Below are 13,726 nucleotides of genomic sequence, written 5' to 3'. Positions count from 1 at the left end.
GGCTGCTCAATGTTTATCACTGCCACTGATGAACACATAGACTTCCCTATAGCCCAAGCAAACAATGGCCTCCAAGAAACTTACAAACAGTTCAGAACAGCAAATCTGTAACTGAACTTTTTTAAATCTCAGAAAAGTGGGAAAAAAGCAAGATTTTTTTGTTTTTTTGTTTTTTTTTTTTTAAGGAAAGCAGAGGTTCACAAGTATCAACAAGTTAGAACAGTGCAGTAAATGACCCCACACTTGAGTGCTAGGCCAGAGACAGATAAAATGCAAGTTTTAAGAAAAAAACGATTTTAAAAATAAGTGCACGCAGGAAATTCAGTAATCAGCTCTAGGTTGTGTTCTAAATACAGTTACCAACACAGAAATCAAGTTTAACAAGCCAGAATATGCTCAAAAGTAGGCGGCAATGCAGAAAAACTTAACAAATAATCTGAAGCAAAATACTTAAAATCTCAGAAGTGGCTCCTTTCTTCTCTCAGCGTTTTCTCCTCTTGGTGGGTGCTTCACCAACAGCCAACAAGTCCAAAAAGATGCCAAAACCACGAGGCAATCGGGTTTTAAGAGAGGGAGATCAAGGAGTTTGGATTTGACCCAAATGACCAATAAAACTACAGTTTCAAGGCAGTAACCACTCCCACAGGGGCAGGCAGGCTGCTCAATGTTTATCACTGCCACTGATGAACACAGAGACTTCCCTTTAGCCCAAGCAAACAATGGCCTCCAAGAAACTTACAAACAGTTCAGAACAGCAAATCTGTAACTGAACTTTTTTAAATCTCAGAAAAGTGGGAAAAAAGCAAGATTTTTTTGTTTTTTTTTTTAAGGAAAGCAGAGGTTCACAAGTATCAACAAGTTAGAACAGTGCAGTAAATGACCCCACACTTGAGTGCTAGGCCAGAGACAGATAAAATGCAAGTTTTAAGAAAAAAACTATTTTAAAAATAAGTGCATGCAGGAAATTCAGTAATCAGCTCTAGGTTGTGTTCTAAATACAGTTACCAACACAGAAATCAAGTTTAACAAGCCAGAAAATGCTCAAAAGTAGGTGGCAATGCAGAAAAACTTAACAAATAATCTGAAGCAAAATACTTAAAATCTCAAAAAAATGGTTAGTCATCTTTGCCAGTCTTTGCTTGCTTTCTAACAGGATTCAAATATACCTCAAGCATAAACCCTCACTCACACTCTTCAATAGAAACCGTGATGAGTGGATGTGAAACATAAGATGTAGCCCAGGGATCACTACAGTGGCTAAGCTTGTCACAAGCATACAAAAGTGACCTAAGGTCTGGAAAGTGCCAGCATGCTCTGGCAAAGATAACAGATGCTTTCATGGAAAAGCAGAGTACCCACCTATGAAATAATTTAGGTCACATGTATGTATATAGCTTTGCCCCACAGCTACCTTACATGTGTAATGCACATACAGTTATCATTGTGATATGTCATACACTAGAAAAAACAAAATCCACATTGACCAACAGTGTTACACACAGCAAGTGCAAGATTCAAACCCCTTCCTAACTACATCATGATACTACAACAGTATGCATTTACACAACACACTATACACATTACTGGGGATTCATTTTTCCACAGACTTATTTGTAGGATGGTGACATCATCAGACTAGACAAAGATGATTATATCACTTTTAAGGGGTGTGAGTAGTTTCCAAAAAGGTTGATCCCCAGGAAAGAACACACACAGTTGACAAGTGCAAGAATCAAACCCCTACTTAACTACATTATGATATTTTCGTAGCACACATTTGCATAACACACTATACACATTACTAGGATTTCACCTTTCCACAGTATATTTGTAGGATGGTGACATCATCAGACTTGACAAAGATGAGTATATCACTTTTAAAGGGTGTGAGTAGTCTCCAAAAAGGTTGCGCTTTTCAGGGAAACACACTCATAGTTGGGAAAGTGCAGGAATCAAACCCCTACCTAACTACATTATGATATTACAGCCGTAAGCATTTACACACCATGCTATACACATTATTAGGATTTCAACTTTCCACAGGTGTATTTGTAGGATGGTGACATCATCAGACTTGACAAAGATGAGTATACCACTTTTAAGTGGTGTGAGTAGTCTCCAAAAAGGTTGTTCTTTTCTAGGGAAACACACAGTTGGCAAGTGCAGGAATCACACCCCTACCTAACTACATTATGCTACAACAGTAGTATGCATTTACACAACATGCTATACACATTACTGGTTTGTCATTTTCCACAGGTATATTTGTAGGATGGTGATATCATCAAACTTGACAAAGATGAGTATACCACTTTTAAGGGGTGTCAGTAGTCTCCAAAAAGGTTGCCTCTGTCCAGGAAGACACACACACACACAGTTAGCAAGTGCAGGAATTAAACCCGTTTAATTACATTATGATACAGCATGCATTTACACAATGAGCTATACACATTACTGGATTTCGCCTTTCCACAGGTATATTTGTAGGATGGTGACATCATCAGACTTGACAAAGATGAGTATACCACTTTTAAGCGGTGTGAGTATTCTCCAAAAAGGTTGCTCCTCCCCAGGAAGACACACACACACACTCAGTTGGCAAGTGCATGAATCAACCCCCTACCTAACTACATTATGATACTACAACAGTACACATTAACACAACGCACTATACACATTACTGGGATATTATCTTTCCACAGGTATATTTGTAGGATGGTGACATCATCAGACTTGACAAAGATGAGTATACCACTTTTAAGCAGTATGAGTAGACTCCAAAAATGTTGCTCTCTCCCCGGGGAGACAGACAGACACACACACATACACACACACACACACACACACACACACACACACACACACACACACACACACACACACACACACACACACACACACACACACACACACACACACACACAGTTGGCAAGTGTGGGGTTCTTAATCCAAACTAAGTATGTCTTTACACTTTGGCAAGCAATATGGAGTTACAGGGTGCAATACAGGCATTACTTGCTGACAGTTTGCCCAAAGTTTTTTTTCACATTTGCTAACCTCAGCAGGCTTATCATACTAGGTGTATTGTGAATGTATTGTATGCATAGGCCATGAACATATCATATATGGGTTGATGCACCACATGCTGGCACACACAGGGTCAAACCGGTGGCTAAGCTCTGTCAAACCAATACTGGACAATACAGTCAAGAGAAGTAGGGTCATATAACCACAACACCAACAGTCTCACATAGACCTACAATATAAGCACCAGCAAAACACACACATAAATACACATTACCAAACTCAGAGAATACAAATATTAATCTGAAAAAGAGAGAGTGTCCTCCTAAGCAGACAAGCAAGCAACATGCACCTCCAAGCACACGCCAGAAAACACATAATACACCAAAGCAGTGTGCCTCACAACAGGCCCTAAGGCAAAACAACATACCCAGCACACTAGTAATAGGTGACTCCATAGTCAGGCACACAGATGTTCCACTCACTCGGCTGGACAAGGGGAAGGTTACTGTCAGTTGTCTGTCAGGTGTTATGATCCGCCACATAACACAAGCACTTACATCACTCCAGAACAGGTACATATATGACATGTTCTTTGTACATGTCAGTGTGAATGATCGGAGACATACCTCCCAGGATAACATGACAAGAGATATATAGTAGCTCTATGATCATATAGCCCAGGCTGGTATGACCCTGACCTTGAGTAGCATCTTACCTTCACCTACATGATACTGCAATAAAACAGAAAGATGATAAACTACAACAATTGGCTGAGCTTCTGTTGTCATTCAAAGGGGATCCAATCTCTGTCTGCCTGTGATGACATGATAGACAAGCCTCGTTGCTTCACTACAGATGGTTTGCACCTGCCACCCCTATGCTTCTTAATACTGGCCAAGGGTTTTGCTGTCCCCATATTACCTTTTTTAAGGCAAGGCTCAAAGGTTCATAGGTTCATAGAAAGGTACTAGGCTATTGGCTCTGGGGCTATAGAAGCCCAGCCAAAAAGGTACCCTGGCTTTTGCCACCCAAGAAATTTATTTTCCTGTGCCACTGTCGAGCAGAGACACAGAGGTGATCCCCGGGGTGAATTTCCTATTTCCCATCCAATCATCAAGATTTTTCTTGAAGAGTGCTAATGAGGAGCTTTGTTTGATATAGATAGGTAGTTTATTCCAGAGTATGGGAAGTCTCTGGGACAGGAATCTAGCCCTCCGGCATGTTCTGTTTATTGTGGTGACAAGGTTTAGGTCCCTAGAGCGTGTAGCTCGGAGGGATTGGGATTTCTTTAAGTGGAACATGTCCAACAGCTCTGGGTTTGACATAGCTTTGTATGTTAGGCAGAGATCACCTCTGAGTAGGCGATATGCGACGGAGTAAAGCTTGAGTTTTTTGAGATGGCCTGTGTAGGGCATGTGTTTGAGGCAGGTAATCCTTTTTGTGAGGTATTTCTGCGGCCTTTCCAGTTGTTGTAGATGTCTTGTGAGGTACATACCAAAAGGGGCGTTGTACTCTATAATGGATCTAATGATTGATGAGTAGAGGGGAACAATGACCTCTTTTTTTCTGCATGAGAAACCTTTTGTGATGAGGTGTGCCACGTAGAAGGATTTCCTGACTACTGTGGCAATGTAATTATCAAAGGAGAGACTACTGTCCACCTGTGTCCCAAGGTCTCTTATCACACTTTTGGTGTTAAGTAGACTACCACCTATCTGGTAGCACATGGGTACAGAGTTTTTACCAAAGGGAATGACAATGCACTTTTTGACATTGAGCTTGAGGCCATGGCTTTGACACCAGGCATCTGTCTCAGTTAGGCTCTTTTGTAGGATGTGCACATCATTAGTAGTTTCGATTATAGCTCCTAATTTGCAGTCATCTGCGAACTTCATTAGCCAAAGACCTTCTGTGTTAGCCTGTACTTCAGGGAAGTAGATACCAAACAGGACAGGACCCAGGACTGAACCCTGTGGTACTCCACTTGTCACTGGTCTGAAGTCGGATTTGGAGTCTGCTACTTTCACAGTGTGGGTTCTGTCAGTGAGCCAGTTGGCAACCCATATTGTGACTTAGGGATTTATACCTAGTTTAGTGAGTTTATCTATAATTCCAGAGTAGGGGATGGTGTTGAAAGCCTTGGCAAGATCTAGATAGGCTGTGTGAACCACTTTACCCTTGTCTACGGCTTTGGTGACTGCTTCAAAGAAGTCTATTAGGTTTAGGAGACATGATCTGCCTTTTAAAAACCCGATCTGGTTGGGGTCCAGAGTTTGGAGATTACCAATGTCTTTGTTTATAAGTTGCATGATGATACATTCCATGGCCTTGCAGACCAGGTTCATCAGACTAATGGGGCGCTAGTTCCCGGGGTCCATGGTGGCTCCCCCCTTGTGTAGTGGGATAACCGTCACTGTATGCCATTCAGCCGGCACAAAGCCTGAGGTGAGGCAATGATTGAACATGGTACATAGGTGTGGTTCCAGTTTGTTCTGTAGTTCATGTAAAACACAGCCTGGGATGTTGTGTGGTCCCATGGATTCTGTGTTCCTGGCTTTGGAGAGTGTGGATTTTATCTGTGCAGCCATGATTACAGGAACTTTGCATTCTTCTGGTATAGAGATGGGCTCTTTAATTCGTGAGGGGGGGGGTAAAGTTAGCACTGAACCTATCAGCCAGGATGTTGGCAATATCAGTTGGGTCTGTATATTTAGTGCCATTGTGCTGTAACACAGAGCAGATCTGAGTGTTGCCATTGAGATTCTTGACATAGCTATAGAATGCTTTGTGGTTGTCTTTAGAATCAGTGGCGATTTTGTTTTCGTAACTAGCTTTGGAAGATTTTATCAGGGATCACAGCTTCTTACTGAGGCGGACCAGGGAGCTCCTCCACTTATTGGATTTTACTCTCCTTTGCAACAGTTTCTTCCTTCTGTTGTACAGTTTGTTTATGGCAGGGGCCCACCAGATTGGCTTCCTTTTTTTGGAGGATAGCGTCCTGGTTCTGTTTGGGATAGCACAATCCATGCACTCATGTAAGTGCTTATAAAGTGCAATTGTGTAGGATTCAGTAGTCGTAACTGTATTGTCCATCTGCATGGGTGTCATGAAGTTCACCACTTCTGTCTTAAGAAGCATGAAGTTGTCTTTGGAGAAATTTTTTAACATGGTTTCCTTAATGGGGTGTGGGGGCAGAATGTGGATATGTGAGGTAATTAGCTTATGGTCGGATCAGACCAATGAAGCGTTGACTTCAGGTGTGGAACACCGGTCACTCAGGACAAACCAAATCCCGTAACCAACACAAATAACAACAAAGTGAGCTAAATGCTACTCATTGCCAGAAGTCTCAGCCTCCAAATGCACACACTCGAGGCACTTCTCAGTATGGAGAATATTGATATCTGTGCAGTAACAGAAACCTAGTTCAAGGCTCCAGAGAGCACACCAGCACTACCAGGATACTACTCATTCCATACCTTCCAGCATCAGATCCTGGATCATAGCACATAGGGTGGGGATGTATCCATATTCATCAAGGATACTTACACCTCTCTCTACATCCTCTCTACAGGATATGTACCCATAGAATGTTGCACAGCAATGTTCTTCCCACTCCACAGTGATAGGGCCACAAAAGACTCTTGGCATTCACGCTATATGAGTCTGATGAGTCTGATCTGCAAGGCAATGGAGCCAATCATAATGGAAGTCAACAATAAAGACATTGGGAACCTTCACACAGTTGAGCACACCCAGTTTGGCTTCATCAAATGCAGATCAAGCCTCCTGAACTGGGTGGATTTCTTTGAGACAGTTACCCAGGCTACAGATGATTGAAAGGAGCTCCACACAGCCTACCTATACCTTGCTAAAGCCTTTGACACCATTCCCCAGTCAGGTATCATAGATGAACTCACCAACCTGGGCATAAATTCATACATCAAAAAATGGATTAAAACTGGCTCACATATAGATCCCACAAATTAAGAGTTGCTGGCTACATGTCAGACTCTAACCCTGTAACAACTGGTGTCCCCCACGGTTCAGTCCTGGGGCCCCACCTGTTTGGTATAGACTTCTCAAAAGTACATGCCAACACAGGAGGGTTGTGGTTGACTAAGTTTGCTGGGAACTGCAAAGTGTTTGCCATAACAGATTCCCTGGATGACACAAATGTTCTCCAGAAGGGACTCTATGAGACAGATGTGTGGTGTCAGAATCATGGCCTCAAGCTCAATGTGAAAGAATGCATAGTAATCCCCTTTGGTGAAAACAAAGTACCCACAAACTACCACATAGATGTTACACCCTAAAAACTGACAAGGTAATAATGGATCTGGGGACACAAGTAGATAGTCATCTTTCCTTTGACAACCATGTTGCCAAAGTGATTAGGAAATCCTATGTGGCCCACCTAATCGACAAAGGGTTTGCATCAGGATCAAAAGAGGTAGTGGTGGCCCTCTACTCTTAAGTCATCAGACCCATCATTGAGTACAATGCACCATTTTTGATATACTCGACTAAGCATATCCAGCAGCTGGAGTGACCACAGAGGTACCACACCAAGAGGATTACTGGCCTCAAACAGTTGTGTTATGCACCACAACTGGTAAAACTAAATCTGTTCTCCGTTGCGTACCGCCTACTCAGAAGCACACTCTGCCTAACATACAGAGCCATGTCCAACACATAACTGTTGAACATGCTCCATCTAAGGATAACAAAATTGAGTCACACTACACACTCCAGGGATATGAACCTCATCACAACAATGAATACAACATGCTGCAGGGATAGAGTACCATCCCAGACACTTGCCTTACTGTGGAACAGAGTCCAAATGTACATGGCAGAGCCCCTCACTGACACTCTTCAATAGGAACCTTGATGAGTGGATGGGAAACAAACAACTCACACCAGGCTTCACATCAGCAGCCCCACTAGAAAGGGGCTTAGGGTACTAGCTATGAGAACTAGGGCTTAGGAGACTAACCAATAGGGTGGTGAAAGCTGCACAACTTGCCTAGGCTAATATATGCCTCCGTAAAGATAGTCTGCTACATACCTATGAACCTATGTGACAGGTTACATGCCTACAGATAGTAGATGTGTACTTCATTGTTCAGTCATGTTGTATAGCAGGCACATGGACCACATACACTGTAATGCTTACAGATACTGGTGGCTATTATGTACAGTGGGTGAGATGTGCACCTCATGTCTTTTGTGCCATTGGGATGTGTGCTGGGTGGGACAGTCCTGGATGGCTCCCTGTCATGGTCACCCTCTTACACACATCTCTGCCCATCTATCTTTGACTTATTATACTGTGTTCCCCCTACATATATATAGGTACATAGGTAGGTAATAGGCTATCTGCCAGAAGGCATATATTAGTATACCCAGAGTGTGCAGCTATCACCACACATGGGGTTAGTGCCCTATGCCTCTGTGTAGTAGAGCTGATGAAGTGATCCATGGTGTGACACTTCAGTTTCACATACACTCATCAAAGCTCCTCTGGAAGAGTGTCAGTGAGGGACTCAGCTTAATGTAGGTTGGAAGCCTGTTCCAAAGCAAGGGATGACTGTGAGTTAGTAATGTATCCCTCCAACATGTTCTATTTATTGTTGTAATGATTCTATCCCTAGAGCATGTGGCACAGTGAGCTTGGGTTTACTTCAGATAGAGCATGTACATCAGTTCTGCATTTGACATGGACCTGTCTGTTGGGCAGAGATCGTCTGAGTAGACAGTATGCAACAGAGTACAGATTGAGTTACTTCAGTCTTGCATGGGGCAACTGTTTGAGGCCAGTAATTCTCTTGTTGAGGTACTTCAGTGGTCTTTCCAGCTGTTGAAGGTGCCTAGTCAGATTCATCGCAAGTGTGCCGTGGTACTCTCCGATGGGTCTGATGACTGATGAGTAGAAGGAACCTCCTTTGACCTACATGCAAAGACTTTGGCAATTTGTGGGAACACATAGCTTGATTTTCTAACCACTTTGTGAATGTGTTTCTGGAAGTAGAGATGACTATCCACATGTGTCCATAGATCCCTTATTATTACCTCCATATTTAGGGTGTTGGCACCTATGTGGTATTTGTATGACTGTAGCTCAAGGCCATAATTTTGACACCACATCTGTCTGACTGAGACCCTTTTTAAGGATGTCTCTGTTGTCCCAAACATCGATTATGACAACCTTTTTGCAGTCATCCACAAACTTTGCTGACCATAGCCCTTGTGTGTTTGACTGTATTTCTGAAAAGTATACATCAGACAGGAGGGGTCCCAGGACTGAGCCATGTAGGGCAGCAGTTGTTACCAGCTTAGAGTAAAACAGGGAGACCACAATTCTTACCTTGTGGGATCTATCTGTGCCCCAGTTGGCAATCCATCAGATAACATATGTGTTTATGCACAGGTTGTTGATTTTGTGGATACGACATGTGTGTGGGATGTTGGAAAATGGCTTTTCAAGGTCTATGTAAGTCATGTGGAGCTCATTTCATTAACGTATGCCCTGGGTAACTGCCTTGAAAACTGTCTAGCAGTTTTAGGGACCATGATCTGCCCCTGACCAAACCAAAATGGGTAGGGTTGGGTGTTTGTAGGCTCCCAATAGCTCTGTTTATGAGTTCCATAATGATAGACTCCATGGCCTTGCAGATCAGGCTTATTAGGCTTATAAGACAATAGTTCCCATGGTCTGTTGTGCAGCAACATTTGTGGAGTGTGCCAAACGTTGCTGTAACCCATTCAACAGTTTCATATCCTGTACAGAGGGTGAGTCTCAACAGACTGTTCAGGTGCAGGGTCTGTTTGTTTTGGAGTTGACATATGACACAGTCAGGGACACCATGTCATCCCATAGACACCGTATTTTTAGGTTTGGATAGAGATGTTTAACCATTTTATATGTGATTTCTGGCTTTTCACAATCTCCAAGTATGGTAATGGGCCCATCTGCCATTGAGAGGGGAGTAAATATGTATGAACCTGTCTGACAAGATGTTGGCAATGTCAGTCATGTACATGTATTCATTTACACTTTGCACTGACTAAGAACATATATAAGTTTGCATTGATATTTATGACATAGCTAAAGAAAGCTTCATGGTTCTCTATGGACTCTTTGGCAATATTTTTGCCAGAACATGGCTTGGATAATGTTAGGAGTGCTCATTGTTTCTTGATGATACTGATCGGAGATTTATTGATCTTCTTTGGATTTTCACTTTCTTTGAACAACTTAAGTGCTTGTATTACATAGTTTGATTATGACAGGGGTCCAATATATTATATGGGTCTGTTTTCATATCACTGTGTGTGCAAGGCAGGATTGGTGAATAGTGACATGTGTCTGGAGAAAGAATTGCAACTGCCAGATATGTGTGGCCCACTGCTGTACTCAGACATGGCCTAAGTGTGTGAGCATGCTCAGTATGACCTTTCAGTATGTTTTTGACTGACATTTGCTATGTTTGTTTAAGTGTGTGAGCATGCCTATTATGACCTTTCAGTATGTTGTTGACTGACATTTGCTAAATTTCTTTAAATGTGTCAGCATGCCCACTATGGGCATATATACTATATATGTGTGTGAAAATTCAAGTTGTTTTTACTTCAGGGCTCACCTTTGTGTTTTACATCAACAGGAAGCTTGCTGTGCCTGCAGGGCTTCCATGAGTCAATTGGCATAGACTTATCAATATTTTTACATACAGGGGGGAACAGCTAATATTTGTACATTTCTACCCGGGGGGGGCACACCTGATTGTTACTGTGGGTGTACATAGGATGAGGGGTACACCTGACACTTATACACATTTGCTAGGCCTGCATTGCTATGTCAGGTATTCCATTTCAGTCTGTACTGCTGCCTGTCATACTGGCTTGAGGCATACCACTGTACTACAGACCTTAGCTTCCAATTACACGCATATTAGTTTGTGACTTCATAGCCTACCCAACCCACATCACACTGCCTGGCCTGCTGTTATCTGTCTGCATAGGCCTGGGGGGAGGTTACTCATATGCCTCTTCAGAGGGCATGATACAGCATTTGTTTGTGTTTGCATTTGTCTACAATTTCCCTGCTGGCTGTGACTGTTAGGTATGTGACCCCCCAAACTGGTATGTATGGGTGACTTAAGTTGTGTCTGTGCCAGTGAAATGTTGTCATGGCTTAGTGGTTCAGTACAGTAACTATAGTGCACAGTATCCTGAGTTAGAGCCCTGTTACTGCTTTTTATTTTCTTGCTGGGCAGACCTGACTGGTTAAGGAACAGTAAAGCAAGTGTGAGTGTGTTTACCCGACTTTTCTCGACTTTGCCTGACTTTGCCCAACATTTCCCAACATTGCTCAATGTTGCCCAATGTTGTCCGAAGTTGTCCGACGTTGCGCTGGTTAGCGAGGTGCGCAGCTACATTCAATTGGATTTAAATATGCTCAATACTGGTAAAATGTGCTTAGCAGTGCTTTATATTGCTTAAAATAGGGCATTCATGCCTCAGGTGGTGCTGCAGGGATGCCTATGCCAGATGCACATAGTACAATCCCTATACATGTTTGAAAACAGGTAGTGTCAAGTTAGACATCCCTTTTACTGTATGTGCGAGTCAGAGAGAGGTGTCATTTCCAGGGTTCCTACTGAGTCAGTGTATGTGCTATGCGTTGCCTCTTTGCCAAGGCCAGGGCATACTGGGCATGCCTCCTTCTGCCTACTGGGGCAGGCTCAGGTTGTTCCTCCTCCAAGTCACGCTGTGCCTGTGCAGGCCTTGGCAATGGTGGGGGGCTTATTTGGCCCTGTCCCATGCTGTTCCTGCTGCAGCTGTTTCTGCAGGATCATATTGTGTAGCATGGCACATACCATAACAATTTGGGTGCATGTAGTTGGTGAGTACTGCAAGGCTCCACCAGATGTGTCCAGGCACCGGAACTATGACTTGAGCATCCAAAACACACGCTCAATTATGTTTCTTGTTTGTGCATGTGTCTCATTATGGAGTTCTTATTCAGGTGTGTGCATTTCTGATGGGTGTCATCAGCCATGGCTCCAGTGCGTATCCAGCATCCCCCACTAGGTGACCATCAGGGATGTCCCCACTGGCAAATCTCTGGTACAGCTGCGTCAGATGCCAGATGTGGGAATCGTGATAGCTTCCAGGGCAGCCAGCGCACACATCCATTATTATGCCCTGGACATCGCACATGACCTGACAGTTGATGAAGGGGAAGCCCTTGCGGTTGATGTAGACCCTACACACCGGGTGGTGCTTTGATGCGTATGTGCGTGCAGTCTATTGCACCCACTACCTCAGGGTATTCTGCTATTTGGTAAAAAAGATGCATATTGCTGGCCAATGTCTCTCGGGAATTGGGGAAATATATGTGGTCACCGACATGTGCTGACATGTTATCCAGGAGCTGATGGAGTACCCTGGATGCTGATGCATGTGAAATCCCCATAATATCACCAGTTGGTCTTTGGAATGTACCTGTAGCTAGTATTCTTAGGCCAACACATACCTTGGTATCCACTGGGATGGGTTCCCCTCTGTTGGTTATATGTGTGAGGCGTGGCCGGCACAGCTCAACAATTTGCTGTAGGAGGTCTCTGTCCACCCTATAGTGCTCCACTATCTCCAGCTCATGTAGCCCCTGGTAGGTTACACTGGGTCTGTACACTCTTCTCCGTCTCCTCACTGTGGGTTGCTTAGCAGCATTCACAACATCACCACCCTCAACACCTTGCACATGTTGGTTTATGATAGCAAGAGCAGCCCCTAACATTTTGTCTGACTTAAGCTTTTTACGCTTTCCCTCTTTGTATGCTGCAGTGTTGCAGAGTTCTTTTATAAAAACGGGGGGGAATGGTGTTTGCAGAGTTTAAAGTGCTGGGCTGGGCTAGTCTGCTGCCTGTGTAATTGGCTGATTCTGATATATTTCACCTGGCAACCCGGCTAGTTCTCCTTGGTTAACTTCCTACTACTTCTTTTCCTTCCTTTTGCCTTTCTGTTTCCGCCCGGGGGGAAGCGCCTCACAAACAAGCGCAAACACGCATACACGTGTGCACACTGTTTGCAAGGAGTTTCCTATCTTTTAACATTGTGCACATTTGGTTTGAGGTTTTCAAATAGGACAACTGTAGGTACGCCTCTTGCAATCCTGAGCAACTCAAAGCAAACATAAGCCACTGTGCTCAAATTAGCTTATAGCCTGTCTGACACACCCCCACATGATGTTACCTGTATTCTACTCTACTACTCACCTACTCCAACTCTTACACTCTTGGGACATGGCTCACATGCTGGGGAAAATTGGGATTCACTATCCTTATCCTCATTTGCATAGGATTGCCTACTAATGCATGGTTACATCTCTCACACTGAGCTTCCCCCACCCCCCTTAGCGACCAGTACTCAGTGGCCATGTTGTCTTCAGCCTGCCATTCACCTGCATGGCAGAATAAGCTTTTTAGTGAAAATGCCTATTTTTGGCTTTTTTTTAATTATTTTCTTGTTTTTATAAGCGCTGCACATTTGCACGGTGCTGCGCTATGCTTAAACATCGGAGATCGGGGGAAAAAAAAGTTACATTTTTAAACATTTATAAATGCCAATGGCCTTATATTTGGCCATTCGCATGCTTCCTCAACTGTATGCATCCTTTATTTGGAGCTGTCAT

Source organism: Protopterus annectens, chromosome 4.part1, assembly GCF_019279795.1.
Source record: "Protopterus annectens isolate FY-2018-M chromosome 4.part1, PAN1.0, whole genome shotgun sequence".
NCBI classification, from domain to species: Eukaryota; Metazoa; Chordata; order Ceratodontiformes; family Protopteridae; genus Protopterus; species Protopterus annectens.
This window is presented reverse-complemented; position numbering follows the sequence as displayed.